Source organism: Nicotiana sylvestris, chromosome 4, assembly GCF_000393655.2.
Source record: "Nicotiana sylvestris chromosome 4, ASM39365v2, whole genome shotgun sequence".
In the NCBI taxonomy this organism is placed as follows: domain Eukaryota; kingdom Viridiplantae; phylum Streptophyta; class Magnoliopsida; order Solanales; family Solanaceae; genus Nicotiana; species Nicotiana sylvestris.
The window spans coordinates 62,835,546-62,852,652 of NC_091060.1; the positions used below are offsets into that span (position 1 = coordinate 62,835,546).

General features: G+C 40.7%; 1 long non-coding RNA gene across 1 annotated transcript; it reads right to left on the bottom strand.

Annotated features, from left to right (window-relative positions):
* Positions 1–215: 215 nt before the first annotated feature.
* On the bottom strand, positions 216–5,577 carry LOC138889007 (uncharacterized). The gene is made up of 3 exons (XR_011406550.1): positions 5,329–5,577; positions 4,945–5,099; positions 216–292 (listed from the first exon to the last, which is right to left on the bottom strand). It is a non-coding gene; the product is annotated as an uncharacterized lncRNA (long non-coding RNA).
* Between the last annotated feature and the right edge of the window lie 11,530 nt (positions 5,578–17,107).

Below are 17,107 nucleotides of genomic sequence, written 5' to 3' on the forward strand. Positions count from 1 at the left end.
CTTACTAAAAAAAAGACTAAATGAAACAGAAAATAGTGTTGTGTAAAGTTGAAATACACATGCTTATACTAACAGACAAACTACCGAGCTCAAATACAAAAGGGGTAAACTCAGTCGACTATCAATACATTCTTTCGAACTGTTGAACCATAAACTAATCAGTTTCCACAGGCCTGTTAATGTACTATGAATATCACAACAAATACTTGAACATCTTCTCCCTTTTTCATTTCATGCTTTCAAACTGTTTCAATTACATCAATATGGGACTTGAAATGTGTACCTGGAAATGCTGAAAATGCAAAGGAGAAGAAGAAGAAGAAGATGTGGAAATCAGCAGCCAAAAGAAACAAGACTAGCAGTAGCAGCAGGACAGAAATGCAGCAGCAATAGTGAGCAAAATAGCAGCAGCAATCAGAACAGCACAACAGAAAGGATTCTGTTGCGAGGTGGAACTAGAGTTGAAGATGAAACAGCCAAATGAAACAGCACACAGTGTGATGGCAACAATACTCCAGACAATCCAATTCCGGAATATACCAAATGCAACAAAACACTAACAATAATCTCGATTGAAATTTAGAAGAAGGAACACTGCCTAACGTATTGACAATAGATGAACTTCAGACAAACAAGACCAAGTTCCTGATTTCTTAATCTGTTTTATCTCTTTCTTGCTCTCTTTCTATTCCTGCCAACTCCTTCTTTTTCTTTTCTATCCTCACGATGTATGTATTTCAAGCTTTCTCTTTCAAAATTCCTCACAGTGTATTTTCCCCTCTCCCTGTATTTTTAACCCCTCTGATTCTGTCTATCTCCCTATTTCTCAGATGTCCTCTCCTCTTTGTAAGACTCAACACCACCCCTTTTAACAGCCTGTTTTAGAATATCACAGTACCCTCCCATGTGCCTTCCATTTTCAATTCCAACTTTAGCTAGTATTAAACTCCATCAACATTCCCTGGCAGATTTAACTTTTAAAAGGTTTAATACTTCTTTAAACTAAAGCAAAGTATGGGCAGTAGAATGTATTGCTGTCAAACCATTTTAAAATTACAAGCCCTTTTATGCAGGAAAACAGGCTGTGCACATGCCACCAACTCAGATTTCAGTTACAGACCAAGCCTTAGGTTTCTGAAATCATATTAACGACTATAAGTAACAGGACTTGGTTCTTAATTGATTCAGGCAAATGTTCAACAGAAGCAAGTTGATTTATTGTTCGGACAGTTGAAACTAATTGACGACACATGTCGACTCGACTATATTAGCATTAACATACACAATCGTAGCCAAAAATCAGACATTTAAACAGTATCAATACATGGTTTGAATTATACTGACTAAACAGAAATGCACTCGAGGAGTCAACTAGTCAGTCCAAACTCGAAATACAACCAATACACATGCCTTATCAGAATAGGAGGGGGGATTCAGACAAACACAGAGGTTCAAGTAAAGTGGACAAACAAAAATTGATAAAATTAAAACAAATATGAACAGACTTTTAAAACAAATCACACGGACTAAAGCAAATAAAGGAAAGAAAGCAGACTCACCTTAAAACTTGAAAAGTTAAAAGTTTGAACTCGGATTTGGACAGACCTTTCTTAAGGCTGAACGGACTTTAATCGAAGTGTTTCTCAAATGAGAAACACTTCGATTAAGGTCCATTAGACCTTAATCTCTTTGGCTGGGATTCATGCTTCCCCGATCAGATTCGGACCAAACCAAGTATGGTTTGGTCACGAGGAGGGTCTGGGGAGTGTCTGGTGTGAAGCTGGGGTTGGTTGGTGTAAACCGAGTTTTGACTCGAATCTTCAAATGAAGATTCGAGGACCTAGGGGGTGATTCGAACTAAGCGGTCAACAGGTCTATGTTCAGGGTGGTGAGGGGGTTCTATGGTGTTAAGGGGAAGGTCACCGACGTCCATGCCGCCGGCTTTCATGGCGAAAGTATACAGGGGCGGCTAGGGTTTAGGGTTGTTTGTTTGGGGAGACGAAGGCTGGGGTTCGGATAGGGGGGCAGGGTAGGATTATGGGCTTATATAGTTAGTGGGTGGACGGATCTCGACCGTTAGATCAATTTAGATCTACGGTCTGGATCTGATGGTTAAGTGGAACGGTGTCGTTTCAAGTGTTGAGGGTTTGGGTTCGGTCCGGGTGTAAACGGGTCGGGTTCCTCAGTGGGTTGTGGGGAAGTGATCTTGGCCGTTGATCAATCTGAGATCAACGGCCCAGATCACACTGGATTGAAACGACGTCGTTTGGACTCTCTAGGCATCAGCTGGACTTGGACCGGGCAGGCCTGGTTTGGACGTTGTTTGTTTTGGGCCAATTTTAACAAATTGGCCCAATCCGGAAGATGATTATTTCTTTTTCTTTTTCTTCTTTTTTCTTCTTTTTTTTTTTTATTTTAAAAACAAAACTAAGCAAAAAAAATCAAATTAAATACACGCTCAATACAATTATTCACACACACTACAATATTTCAAAACAGGTAAAATCAAACAAATCAAAATCACGGACAAAGATGCCTAATTATGATTTTCTTTTTTTTTAACGACCGGATTACGGTTCGAATTGCGCCTGACACACACATTTTGTATTTTAAATAAATAAATAAGAAAAAATAAAAATGGGCAAAAGTCACAAATAAATCAACAAAGTGCCGCACAGAAATCCGAAAATTGTACAGCAGGGCCAATTATTATTTTTTTTATTTCTTTTTGGAGCGATTGTCGTGCGAAACAAAAATCACGTGCTCACAATTATAACTGTTAATCCTCCATCGACTACCCTCGGCGGATATCGAACTCGGCCCCGAATAAGTAAGCTCGAGGCCGCGATTGACAGCTATTCGGTTTGGTTAACATCTTGTTTTTAGGCTCTTATCTTGATTCCAAGTACCTCACCTAGCATTTATTGCTTAACAACTAGCATAAAAATAGATCACGTATTTTTAGAACCTCATAATCAAATTTAGTTGTTATTACCATTTTATGGTAAACAGTTTGGCGCCCACCGTGGGGCTAAAAATAATAGTGATTATTTTCTTGCTGGTTTAACTACATAACGCAGGTTACATTTCACACTTTTTCTTGTCCAAGATCTTTGATTTCAGGTCAAAATGCCTAAACCAGTAAATGTACTTAAAAATAACAGCCTCAAAAACTATGGAAAGGGCGGTATGGTTATTCCAGGTATGGGTGTGCCACCGCAGAGCACTGGGAGTACACCGGAACTGATTCCCAAGGGTACGACCTCGTGTGATGCACAATACGTTAACGTCGGTCCTCACAGTAACAAGGGAGCACGCCGAGAGATTTAGCGAGAAATTCGAAAAAATCCAACCTGGGCAAGAAGAGAGATTCCTCGGCATGTCGTTCATATGATTATCGAGGGGACCGACATTCCCCAAGGACCCGTGATCAAACGGATAAAAGTATCCGCTGCAACAGAAGGGTTGATTCGAGACCGCATGACCGAAGACACCCTTGCATTTAGCGAGGATGATCTCGAGACCTTGACAGAACCAAACAACGACGCACTAGTAATTTCATTTTTTTAAAGTAATATTCGGATTAAACGTGTGCTCGTGGATCCAGGCAGCTCGGTCAACGTAATCAAGTCAAGGGTAGTAGAATAGCTTGGGTTGCTCGATCAGATAATCAGCTCGCCCCGCACCCGCACCGCCCGCACCGTTTGCCATTCCTAACAATAATATTCTTTTTAACAGTTTATTACAAGTTTACAACCAACAGTTTATTACAACCAACCAAGCAATAATATTCTTCATAAAGCAAGAAAAAAAATTTCATAACTCAACGTATGATCATAAACTCCATCGTCATGGTATTGTAGAAGCAATCTGGAAAATGATACTAATATTGAAGCAAATTAAATACACTCCACAAATTTTTGGAGCCACTATCACATAAGAAGCAAAGAAGAAAGCATGTTCCTGTGGAAATAATAATAAACTATACTACTCAATTTAGAGTTGAGACTTTCATTACACATTTAGATTATTACTACTCAATACACAGTTAGTTCCTAAAGTAGCTTATATATATATTGTGGAACAAACGTGCACATCACTAAGTAAAGGATATGCACGCCAAGATTGAAATATATTCTTAATAGTATTTTCACCCCCACATTCTAATGCAAATTCTAATGCAACTGAAGAAAAACTAATGGAATAGAGAGTTGCATGGTAAGAAGGCTCTCTAAATCTTGACTTTTGGTGTATTCCATGAGTTTTTTTCATCCCAAAAAAACTTATATATAAATAACAATAACAACCAACCAAGCTTAATCCCATACGTGGGGTCTGGGAGGTAGTGTGTATGCAGCATTACCCTTGCCCTATAAAGGCAGAGATGACTCTCGGCAACCATCTATTTTATGTATCCTTGTTTTATCCTTCATTAGATTTTGGAAGTCTATCATATCATACTTGCCGTGGACCGTAACGTAATTCCAACCTGAAGTATAAGGTGTTAATTTTAAATTATAGTCAAAGTAGACGTATAATTTTGGACATTTACCGAAAGTATTTCGAAGCGTGCTATCCACACAGTTCAAGATGGAGCTAGTTAAAGTCAAGGGACAGTCTGCTAACGCAGGTATGAATGCCTCCAAAATAAAAGGGATGGCAAAGATTAAAATTATTTTTCTACAGAAGAGGTATAAATTTGTACCTTTATCCTACTTAAAATAAATAAATTTCAAATGCACTATCTCGATCAATTTAAGCTTTTCAGTTGAGTCGATTCATACATAACAACATGATATTAGAGCTAAACAAGAATTAGTACGTGAATTAGGACATGTTAGAATCAGTGAATAAAATGCCAAATATTTGAGTAACTCTTTATATATAAATAACTCAAACAATTAGTTTAGGCAGATAATTCAAAATAAAAATAAGAGGGCTTACGATCTAGCGATGAGGGAAAGAAGGGAGTCATCATTGGGATGGCCATCAAGTGAAGTGAGAAAAGGGAAGAAATAGAGGTCACAGCAGCTCCACCATCAGCTTTAGCGATGAGAGATTGAAGGCCAGGAACACCACATTGAGGATCGCTGCTGCATCTACCATCAAAAGGGTCCAAAAAAACTGATATTTCCAAAATAAGATTATCAAAGGATTCTGCACAATCCTTTAACTAAACAAATCGCAAAACTATCAACTAAATAAGCAATGAATTTCAGAAAAACTTCGAAGAAGCCATTAAAGAAAAAAAAAGGAATTGTAGAAATTTCAGACAAGCCAAATCGCAAAGTAATTAAACTGAAACCAAAAATTTCAGGGAAATCTTACACAAGCTTTTGAAAAATGGAGATCAACAATGACTGTAAGCCCAAAAATCAAAATCCCCAATTGCAACTGATGGCCGAAGAAGCCAGACGAAAAGAGTGCTTTGATTTTTTAGAAGAGAATCTAGAAGAGATGTAGCGCCTCCATCAGAGATTTCCATAAAACCCACACTGGTTTGCTTCCTAGTTAGAAGAAGAGCCAAATTTTAGAGAAGATGAAGAATGGGATTCTATTGTAGAGTGGGTAAAACTTGAAAAGAGCGGGATATTTTAGGGCATAATAATTCGGCCAAATTTTAGGGGGAAATCTGAGCGGGAATTTTCAGGGGACTTTAGACGTTGCTTTTATTAATATAAACAAGCACGCCCAAAAGTGTTGCATTACATGTGAATAAGTGTTGTTAATTATTTTATGATTTGACATTAGTTGAAAAGCGTAATCTATACAATTAAAAGGAACACTTTTTAAGCGTTGCCTAAAACCCGTGGCCAAAAGTGTTAGACAATGGCCACTTCTTAAAAAGTGTTGCCAAAGATATTTTCAGCAATATTTTTCAAGTGTTGTCTATAATTGGTGTGGCCTTAGGCCAAATTTGTTGTAGTGGGAACTCTTAAGGCAATGTCATGGTTCTCGCTCCCTAACATATTGCTTACCTACTTCGTTCAAGAGTGCTTGTTTTCACTTGCTTCAGTTGTTGGTAAACCATTGTCATACCCTTTTTTACCTGTAACGACCCGACTAGTCGTTTTGCTTTCTAGAACCATGTTTCCCTAAATAAGACTTCCCGTACTTGCTTTTGAGGATTTACGACTTGCAGGAATGGGTGGTTCGGGATTTGGAAGAGTTTGGGTTGAAATCGGAACACTTGGTTCCTTTAGGTTAGCTTAAAAGGCCAATTTTGACTTCGGTCAACATTTTGAGTAAACGACCTCAGAATCGAGATTTGAAGGTTCTAACATGTCTGTATGATGATTTCGGACTTGGGCGTATGTTCGGATCGGATTTTGAATGACCCGGGAGCGTTTTGGCACCTAATAGTGAAAGTTGATACCTTAAGGATTTTTGAAGTTCTTTAAATTTGGTTTGGAGAGGGTTTTTGTGATATCGAGGTCCGAACGGAATTTTGAGATTGCGAATAGTCCCATCATGTTATTTAAGACTTGCATGCAAAATTTGGTATTATTCCGAGTAGTATAAGTACGTTTTGGTACATTGGAAGTAAATTAAAGAACATGAAGTTCATAAGTTTGAATCAATTGGTTTTAGGGTGTGATTCCTAGTTTTAATATTTTTTCCAGCAATCCGAGGGTTTGAGCGAGTCCGTTTTATCATTTCAAACTTGTCGGTATGTTCGGGCGGGGCCCCGGGGGGCCCGAGTGTCAATCGGACGAGGCTCAAGTTAAGTTGAAAATGTGAGAAGGAGTTGAAGCTCCAGATTTCTGTCATAACCGCAACTACGGTTGGCCAGCCACAGATGCGAGCCCGCAGAAGTGGCTAAGCCATCGCAGATGCGGCCATGGGTGGCCAGCCCAGTTACCGCAGAAGCGGCCCCCTCTCCGCAGAAGCGGAACCGTAGATACGGTGGGCCTTCCATAGAAGCGGCCCCAGTTGGCCCATCCCATTTCTGCAGAAGCGGTCACTTGCCACATAAGCGAGACCACAGATGCGGTCCCCTCACCGCAGATGTGGAAATCACTGAAGGCAGTGGCCTTCATTTAATACGGGAGTTTGTCATTTTTGACACATTTTACTCCATTCTTGGGCGATTTGGGAGCTTCAAAAGGGGAGATTCCAACCTAACTTTGTGAGGTAAGTTATTTCTACTTAATATAAGTTTAATACCTAGATTATGGGTAGATTACAACATGTAAATTAGTGAAAATTATGGGTTTAGAGTAAAACATAGGATTTTGATAAAAACAAGATTTAACCACGAAATTTGTTATGGAATGTAGTAGAAATTATATATTCTTGATCCATAGGTTATGGGTAACAACTTTCTTCGAAAATTTTCGGAATCCGGGCACGTGGGCCCGGGGGTAAATTTTTGGAACCTTGCATTTAGGGTTGGAAAATTACTTTAATAGTAAGAATATGAACTCTTGCATATATTGACTAGTGAGGGAATTATCTCCATAGGAAAAATAATTGAATATGTGCCACTAATTGCGGGGGCTATGTACGCACGAGGTGACGAGAGTCCATGCGTAGCTACTATTATGCTTAAGTCCGGGTAGTCTAGGACCTAAAAGAATGCTTTACTTGCCGTTGTAACTTTATTGTCAATTTAAATTGCGTAAATCATATCGAACTTGGTAAATGAATTTCTAAAAAGTTAAACATTATTTTCTCGACCGTTAAAGAGAAGTTAACATTACTTTGGGCAATTGTTTTCCTGATGAATTTTGATTGACTGTTTGATGTGCTTATTTGTATTTGACCGCGTCACATGTATGATTCGCGAGCGGGGTAATAGATGCATCTATGGTTCGCGTCGTTCGACCCTCCGGCAGTGCACATTTTATTATTTTGTTGGATTGGTTCATATGACCTCGGCATGATTTGTGCATGCTATTTGCTTGGTACCTTCTGTGATTTGAACTACTTTAAATGCCTTGAAATATAGACTGTTAATTGAAATGTCGAAAACTGAAATATTATTTATGAAAGAGCCTGTAACTTTCTGTTATTAACTGTTAATAATTCATGACATTCATGCTTAGCGTAACACCTAAATTATATTATTATTGACCCTAGTAAGTGTCAAGTCGACCCCTCGTCACTACTTCTTCGAGGTTAGACTGGATACTTACTGGGTACATATTGTTTATGTACTCATACTACGCTTATGTACTTAATTGTACAGGATCTGAGGCAGGTGCATCTAGCTACCCGTCTGGCATGTGTTCCTGATACTTGACCGAGATTCGGAGGTGAGCTGCCCCTTCTGAGCCATTCAACAGCATGCCGGAGTCTCTCCTTTTGTTTTTACTGTCTATTCTATTTTAGGCAGTAGGATAGTTGTATTTTGTACATTTTACTAGTTGCCCTCGTACTTGTGACACTAGTTCCTGGCACACACATTAGTAGACTATTCTTTTGGGTTGTATTTCTATCATTATGTATTTGTTAATTATCTACAGTTTTAAATTTAAGTTAAGTAAATATTGGGATTGTTTATTAAAATAAATGAGAACTCCCTAGTTGATTAGGGTTGTCTTGCCTAACAATGGTGTTGGACGCCATCACGACCTATAATGGAACTTGGGTTGTGACAACATGGTATTAGAGTACTAGGTTCATGTAGGTCACATAAGTCATGGGCAAACCTAATAGAGTCTTGCGGATCGGTACGGAGTCGTCTGTACTTATCTTTGAGAGGCTATAGGGTGTTTGAAAACTACTCTTTATTCATCTTCTATCGTACATTTGATGGTATACTAAATTTCCTTCTTCTATTCTCTCACAGCTGGTGAGGATGCGCACGACAGACGTTCCAGACCCGGGAGGAGCTGCTCCCCCTGTTGCTAGAGGCCACCAGCCCGAGGTAGGGGACAAGGTATTCCCCGAGCTACCCCAGTTGCACCACTGGCAGATCCTTCGGGGGATCCTATCATTGAAGAGCAGGGCGAGGTGCCCGCAGCAGAGCTGTCACGACCATAAATCCGGACCCGGTGATGACACCTATTGTGAAACAAGGCCAGCCGACACAACACCCAATTCATTTTAATAATTATAATAATTCAATTTAATTCATTAACATACTATAAATCCCAAATTAAAATTAGATAAAACATTTGCGGAAATAAACACAGCTCGACATCGGGGTGTCACCAGTCATGAGCATCTAACATAAATCTAAGAGTATGGAGAAGGGACTGCACAGTTTATTACAGAATCCAGTACAAGGGAAAATAAAGATAAGAGGGAGAAACACTGGGCTGCGAACGCCGAGCATCTACCTAGTGAACTTTAAAATAGCTCGCTAGAAGCAGCCAACCCTCGCTAGCAGGACCCAAGGCTCCTGTATATACACAGAGGGTGCATGGAGTAATGTGAGTGCGCCAACTCAGTGAGTAATAAAAGTAAAGGCAATTGAGCGATAAAGAAACACAACAAAATGCTACAGGGAGGTAGTATAAACTCAATACAATGCAATAGAACAATGAAAACTTGTAAAACACCTCAGTTCAGTAAAGTCCTCTTTAAAACATCTTTTAACGGTTAAACACATAAAATTAGCCCATCGGGCACAATATCAACAGAAGTAGGCCCCTCGGGCAATAACATGGAACAACATCATCCCCTCGGGCTATATCACATATCACACTGGGTACCCGTGCTCATTAGGGGTGTACAAACTCCGGGAGGGGCCCCTTACGGCCCAAGCGCAATATCAAGTCATCCCGTGGCATAATCAATAGGCTTTCCGCCTCATATCAAGCCACCTTGTGGCGTACAACTCAGGCCCACAACCTTATAATCATGAATCAGCTCAATACCGCTGCGGCGCGCAGCCCTGTCCCATAATAACCTCACAACACAGGCCCTCGGCCCTACTCAGTCATAAATCTCTAAAAACCATTCGGGCAAAGTACAATATGATGCTCAGCTCAAAATATCATTTAAGATGTCAAAACAGAGTAAACATGGATGAGTTATAAAAACAGTAGACTATAGCATGATTGAGAACAAGTATAAAGTCAAAACAGTGAGGAATAGTAGTAAAAATTCCCTAAGGGTCCAAAACAGTTGGCACAAGGCCCAAATATGGCATTCAGCCTAAATCATGATGATAGCAAACAGTTGTCAATCAAATGCGCAATAAAACAGTCATTCAGGATGGGCTAAGTCACAATCCCCAATGGTGCACGACCCCATGCTCGTCATCTAGCATGTGTATTACCTCAACATAGCACAACGATGTGAAATTCGGGGTTTCATACCCTCAGGACAACATTTACAATCAATACTCACCTCAATCCGGTCCAAACACTAGCCCGCGATGCCTTTGCCTCTCGACTCGGCCTCCGAGCGCTCCAAATCTAGCCAAAAGCAGATTCATACCATCAAAATATGCTAAGGGAACAAGGCCCACTCAAAAATATCCAATTTATACCAGAAAATCTCAAAATTGAACAAACCCGACCCCCCGGGCCCACGTCTCGGAATCCGGTAGAAATCAAGTCAATAGAATTCGTACACTCTCACGAGTTCGTACATATCAAATATATCAAAATCGGACCTCAAATGGCCCCTCAAATCCCCGATTTACACTCTCCAAATTCAAGCCCTAATTCCCCAATGTTAGGCTTTAAATTCCACACATTTCATGTTTTAACAAGTAAGAATCAACATAGAATCGAGTATTGAGTTCAAAAATCTTACCTCCAAGTGTTCCCCTTTGATTACCTCTTCAATCCTTCTCAAAAAGCTCCAAAATCGCTCAAAAACGGTGAAAGATAGACCAAAAATCGCGAACATAGCTATTTAAACATTCTGCCCAGGCCAAATATTCCTTCTTCGCGAACGCGGTCAAAGCCTCGCGTTCGCGAAGCACAAATAATTCACAGCTCAAATTTCCTCTTACATGAACGCAAACACTACCCTCTCAAACGTGATACCTTACTCAGCTTAGCCTACGCGAACGCATTTCCTCAATCGCGAACCCGATGCTTTAGGACCTGGTGCCCAAGTCTGCTTCACCATTCTATGCGAACGCGAACAATGCCACGCGTTCACGATGCACAATCAAACTCAACCTTCACGAATGCGGGGCCAACATCGCGAACGCGAAGGGTAACTGGCCTGCCTCACTAAACATCTCTTCGCGAACGCAAAAGCCCTCTCGTGAACGCGGAGAGCAAAACTCTGCAACACTGAACTGAAGAAATTTGCAACTTTCAAAACAAGAATTTGATCCGTTTAACCATCCAAAACTCACCCGAGGCCCTCGAGACCTCAACCAAACATGCCAACATGTCTCATATCATCATTCAAACTTGTTCCAACCTTCGGAACGCTCAAAACAACATCAAAACACCATGATCACATCAGATTCAAGCCTAAGAATTCCAAAAACTTCCAAATTCAGCTTTCGATCAAAAAGTCTATCATACCTCATCCAAATGACCTGAAATTTTACACACACATCAAAAATGACACAATGGACCTACTCCAACTTCCGGAATTCCATTCCGATCCCTATATCAAAATCACACCTATTAATCGGAAAATGCCAAAATCTCAATTTTGCCAATTCAAGCCTAAACCTTCCACGACCTCCAAAATACATTCCGATCACGCTCCTAAGTCCCAAATTACCTAACTGAGCTAACCAAATCATAAAAATTCCAATCCGAGATCATATACTAACAAGTCAAAACTTGGTCAAACCTTTCAAATTTTAAGCTTCAAACTGAGAAATGTTCTTCCAAATTCATTCTGATTACCCTGAAAACCAAACCGACAATTTACATAAGTCATAATACATCACACGGGGCTAGTCATGCTTGAGAACTGTCAAGCGACGTGAAAAATCTCAAAACGACCGGTCGGGTCATTACATCCTCCCCCACTTAAACATACGTTCGTCCTCGAATGTGCCCAGAGTTGTTCCGAAAACCATCAAATTGCTGTGAAACCTTACCATGCACATACTGGGGGTGATTCCACGTCATCCAATCTCATATAGGTCTGATAAAACAATGCAACTGAAATTTCACGACCCAACCTAGCCTATAAACCTTAGAACCACAGTTCCATTTCTAAATTCATCCACAAGATCAAAATCTCACATCTATACTCTGAATAAGCCCGAACAAGCTGTAACAAACCATACCCGCAGACTCAAATGCCATTACGTGATATACCACATACTCCAACACTCGTAACAATAGCTTCTAATCACAGCAGTTGCCCAAAACAACTGAATACCGATAATACCTCCTATCAAATAAATCCTCATTCCAACACTTCCATATACTGTCAATGATAACTGAAACATGCATTAGTCATACCTATTTCTCAGATCAACCATTCATGAATTCACTTCTCCTTTGGGAAGGACCATAGCAAATTTCTGAGCTGAACCTCGATATTATCCTTCTAACATGCTGAAATCGAATCCGTTTGTATTCATTATAGATCTCAATGATCTCATCTAATCCAACACAATCACTCTGGTGACATGACACATCAATACAAACTAAAGCCACAACTCGTGCAATCCGCACACCAATAAGCAACAATCTGAACATAGTCGAATCATGAGAATGACTCAAATGAAAGAGTTGTACCGCAAGCTCACCAGTGCCAGCACACACAATACTGAGAACCCATCCCACATCGTAGAACTAGAACACACGAATCTATCCCGCAGGATCATACCTCCACATAGCTTCGCTCCAATGCTCGACCTCATCCAAACACTGGTCCAACATGAAACACCTCAAGTCACTATGCTCAAATTGACAACCACGTGCAATTAGATGTCTAGAGCCAAAGCAATCATCATAAGCACTGCGAAGCAATTAACATAACATTACACAAACCCAAAAGGACACAACCGATACGCCATCTACCGAGCAATACCCAATACTCCTCCCGCTCGAATTCCACTGAGAGACCCCAATAAAATTGCACCACATGTGCCTATAACCAACAAATCCCAACGCCTCGCAACACGGAAAGGTAGCTCATAGAACTCTCCAAATCACTAATAAGCTCAATAACAATCGAATCAACACATCCCTCCGCAATACAATTCGGAGTCAACCAAGCCGACTCGAGTTAGAACACATATCCATATTGGCCTACCAATGAACCCCTTATCAAGAAGTCCCTGAAACTGCTTCTTCAACTCCTCTAACTCCACCGGTGCCATACGATATGGTGCCCGGCACCAAATCAATACCGAGATCAACAACCCTGTCCGGCAACATGCCCGGTAGCAGGAAACATATCTGAAAAATCCCTCACCACCAGAACTGAATGAAGGGTAGGAGTCTCTGCATCCATCACGAAGGCCACATAAGAAAGATAACTCTCCCCAGCCATCCGTTGGGGTTTCAAAAGGAAACCATCATACTGGGAACATAATCCGTCGAACCTCGCCACTCAATCCGTAGCATTCCTGGCATGGCCAACATCGCCGTCTCAGTGCAACAGCCCAGAATAACACAACACGGAGTCAACCAGTCTATACCCAATATCACACCACACTTTAGCATACTAAGGAACAAGGATCCACTCGGGTCTCCAAACCTCAAATAGTTACCACTCAAGACTGGTGTACGCAATCCACAACCACGACCTAACCTGTTTATGAGAACTCCCAGTCTCCAAATCCATACAACACGTGAATCACCATATCCCATACCAACTCTACCGTCCGAATATACAACACACCTCTAATACCCAATCATCCCACGAGAGGTACTCCTAAAATTCTTCTGTTCCACCAAGGACACTCGAATATTAGCAGTCGATCCAACAAGAGAGTGCCACAATACTAACGAAGTATCATCAACTCAATTGCATTGCCCTTTTCTGAAACCTATACCCTCATCAAGCCACACTTATTAGTAATATCATTTTCCTAATCATCTGAAGCTGCCCGTGCTGCCTAAGAATTTTATGACCTTCCTTTCAGAACGGAATCGTGACCTTACACATGCAAATCTCAATCCTACACAACATGCCGCATATACCATACCATCCTAGGATGAACATGAGAACTTCATATCTCTTTCGAGCCACATGCAACTACGTACTCAACTAGCCAAGAATTTTCCTTTGATCCCATCCAGAAGAAAATCACTATACATCCCATGCTCCTCATGCCAGTAGAAATATACACCACCAAACCGTGGGAGAAATCATCAAGAACTCTCCGAGTTCCCTTTGCACAAAACCAAGCCTGTCAGGACTGAATCCTTCTAACTCAAGCAAGCTATGCAGGCCACTAAAACCCAAGAGCATTGTCATGAAACACTTGTATAAACTCATTACCTCATAAGTATCTAAAGAACTAATCATACTCTTACCATGCCGATCCGGCCTACTATCAAGCTATCCCATCTATCCGAGTTTCCTTCTGATTTACCTTCAACTTGATACTCCTTCTTGCTATAACACCACAATTCCTCAACCCAGACTCACCACACGAGACCCAAGAATAAAACCACACCGTTTAAGGCTCATAAGCCGCTGAATACTCTTTTAAATATTCTCAAAAGTACCACATTCAAAATATCTACCCTGAAAGGACTTCTTACGAATCCAAAGTCGTTACCTTTACCTTCCTGATATTGACATATAGAATCTCATAATTAGTATAGAAATGCCACAAGTCTTGACACCTTCCAATGCAAACCTCAGTTTCTAGCCAAACATACAACCTAAAAATCTTCAATTATTACATGTAAAATCTTGAACCCACTACAATCATTCTCGAGAGTCATCCTCTCTACTCAAATCGCAATTATACCGATCAAACGAACCAAACAACCCGTGCTCCATTAGCACTCCGACACCACAGAACGAAATCTAACTTTAATATAACCAAGCAACTTCTTGTTTTATGCACCGTACACCTTTTACTCATAACAACTCAAGTCATTCTGTGATTCATATATACCCATAAAGCATAACATAACCTTTATTGAAATTTCTTTTACTCGAGCCCTCGGTCTCAACCTCCATAAGCCATAACTAATTCACCAGTACGCCTCAAACTGGAACCAACATAGCACATAACCGTACAATCAACTAATCAATAGCAGACTCCCCACTTAGCTCAAAGCCATAGATCAAAACACATAATAACTCATAATGCATATACTCTATTACTGCCATAATACCATAGTGAGATTAAACTAAATCCTTCATAAGCTCGTGAAACACAGATCATCTAGTACTTCAAATCTCCTGCAAATCTCGAGTTCACCCTCGTAACAGTCAAGCCCACTCTTTTAAGCAACCCAAATTTAAATTGCAACACATGTATTTTATTGGTAAAGAAGATCTTCCAACAACAACATAAGGACCACACAAACTTCAGAACACTCCGCAGGAGATAACCCACCTGCTTCGCCTCAAACTAACATCTCTTTATACCCTTCCACTGTCATAAACATTACGCAGTCACTTAAGCTTCCTGAGTCCGAACTCATCTCACAACATGAAATCTATTTTACCTCCCAACTAGGAAACATGAAAAGATCCTTCAACACGCCCACAACTCGGGCCATACGTCAAATCACGATGGAAATCAAGCGCCGGATAGTTCTTACTACCCCAAGCAGACCCTTCTATCTCATTCAAATCATATGAACCCATATTGCAGTCAGATCATACTCATCACATAGCTATCCATACATCACTCTCACTAATCGTGACACTATCGGACATACAAATCCAAAAGCACATGCTCACACAATCAATGCCTCAGTGCTCAAGCTATAGGCGAAACCCGGCCTCAAGCCCTCCATACTGGCCCAATATTAACACACAAAGATTACATCTCGCCCCTCGATCAGGGAATCACAAGCCATCGATGCATATCTGATACTGAGCGCTCATGCGCGCATACGAACACATGGAAGGAATTCAAAGAGTTATATTTCAAGCTGAATCAAGGACGCACGATAAGAGTTCAAGAATGTAATGTGTTTCCTAAAGGTTCTATAGCCTCCCGAGGATAAGTACAGACGTCTTTGTACCGATCCGCGAAACTCTACTAAACCTACTCATGACTCGTGAGACCTATGTAACCTAGGCTCTGATACCAACTTGTCACGACCCTAAATCTAGACCCAGTCGTGATAGCGCCTATCGTAAAACAAGGCCAACCGACACAACACCCAATTCATTTTTAACAATTATAATAATTCAATTTAAGTCATTAACATACTATAAATCCCAAAATAAAAGTGAGATAGAACATTTGCGGAAATAAACATAGCCCGACATCGGGGTATCACCAGTCATGAGCATCTAACATAAGTCTAAGAGTATGGAGAAGGGACTACACAGTCTATTACAGAATCTAATACAAGGGAAAATAAAGATAAGAGGGAGAAACACTGGGCTGCGAACACCGAGCAACTACCTAGTAAACTCCAAAATAGCCCGCTGGAAGCAGTCGGCCCTCGCTAGTAGGACCCGAGGCTCCTGTATCTGTACACAAGGTGTAAGGAGTAGTGTGAGTACGCCAACTCAGTGAGTAATAAAAGTAAAGGCAGCTGAGTGATAAGGAAACACATAAAACATAGCAAAATGCTACAAAGAGGCAGTATAAACTCAATACAATGCAATAGAACAATGAAAACTTGTAAAACACCTCAGTTTAGTAAAGTCCTCTTTAAAACATCTTTTAACAGTTAAACAAGTGAATGAAAAGCAACGAGAAAATATAAACATATAAAATCATCCCCTCGTTCACAATATCAACAGAATCAGCCCCCTCGGGCAATAACATAGAACAACATCAGCCCCTCGGGCTATATTACATATCACATTGGGTACCCGCGCTCACTGGGGGTGTACAGACACTGGGAGGGGCCTCTTATAGCCCAAGCGTAATATCAAGCCATCTCGTGGCATAATAAATAGACTCTCGGCCTCATATCAAGCCACCTTGTGGCGTACAACTCAGGCCCACGGCCTCATAATCATGAATCAGCTCAATACCGCTGCGACACGCAACCCGATCCCACAATAACCTCACAACACAGGCCCTCAACCCTACTCAGTCAGAATTCTCTAAAAACCACTCGAG